The following is a 1,017-nucleotide window of genomic DNA, read 5'->3' as shown; positions in this document are numbered from 1 at the left end:
CCAGGTATTGATCCATTTCCTCTACATTGTCTAATTTCTGGGCATAGAGTTTCTTATAGTGCTCAGAGATGATCTCTTGTATCTCTGTGGCATCTGTTGTTATTTCCCCTTTATCATTTTCTGATTGAGGTTATTACAGATTTTACTTTTCTGTTGCTAGATAATCTAGTCAAAGTTTTATCAATTTTATTTTTTCAAAAAACCAACTTTTTGTTTTGTCAATTTTCTGAATGATTCTTTTGTTTTCAATTTCATTAATCTCTGATTTAATTTTGGCTATTTCTTTTCTTCTGCTGGATTTGGATTAGCTTGTTATTTTTCCAATTCCATAAGATGGTTCCTGAGTTTGTTGAGGCACCCTTGTGTTTTTTGAATGTAGGCATCTAATGTGATAAATTTCCCTCTTTAGACTGCTTTTGGTATATCCTACAGGTTTTGGCAACTTGTGTCTTAATTGTTGTTATGTTTGAAGAATTTAATGATTTTCTCTTTTATCTCTTCCTGAACCCAACTATTATTCAGCAGTTGTTTAATTTCCAAGTTTTTGTGTGGGGATGAACATTTTTGTTGGAGTTGAATTCCACTTTTATTGCCTCATAGTCTGAGAAGATACGAGGTATAATATCTATTCTTTTAATTTTGCTGAGGTTTGATTTGTATCCTAGGATGCTGTCTATTTTGGAGTACTCTCATCCCATGGGTTGATGAGAAAAATGTATATTCCTTAGTGTTGGAATGGTGTGTTCTATATATGTTTATTAATCCCATTTGTTCTAGGGTCACATTTAAATCCTTTGTATCTTCATTTAGTTTCTGCAGTGGTTCTCAACCTTCCTAATGCTGCAGAATTAATGCAGTTAATACAGTTCCTGTGGGTCATGACCCACAGATTGAGAACTGCTGGTTTAGAGGATCTATCCAGTTCTGTCAGAGGGGTGTTAAAGTCCCTGAGTATTATGGTATTATGAAATATCATATTGCTAAGATGCATCAAGGTTTGTTTCACAAATCTGGGAA

General features: G+C 33.8%; 1 protein-coding gene across 2 annotated transcripts in view; it reads right to left on the bottom strand.

Moving 5' to 3' along the window:
- Positions 1-1,017, bottom strand: part of LPO (lactoperoxidase) — a 33,632-nt gene that overhangs the window by 3,910 nt on the left and 28,705 nt on the right. The window lies entirely within an intron of this gene.

Source organism: Otolemur garnettii, unplaced genomic scaffold (genome assembly GCF_000181295.1).
Source record: "Otolemur garnettii isolate 467f Iridium unplaced genomic scaffold, OtoGar3 scaffold00094, whole genome shotgun sequence".
NCBI classification, from domain to species: Eukaryota; Metazoa; Chordata; class Mammalia; order Primates; family Galagidae; genus Otolemur; species Otolemur garnettii.
Note: the sequence above shows the minus strand (reverse complement) of the source record. Positions and strands in the feature narration are given on the sequence as shown.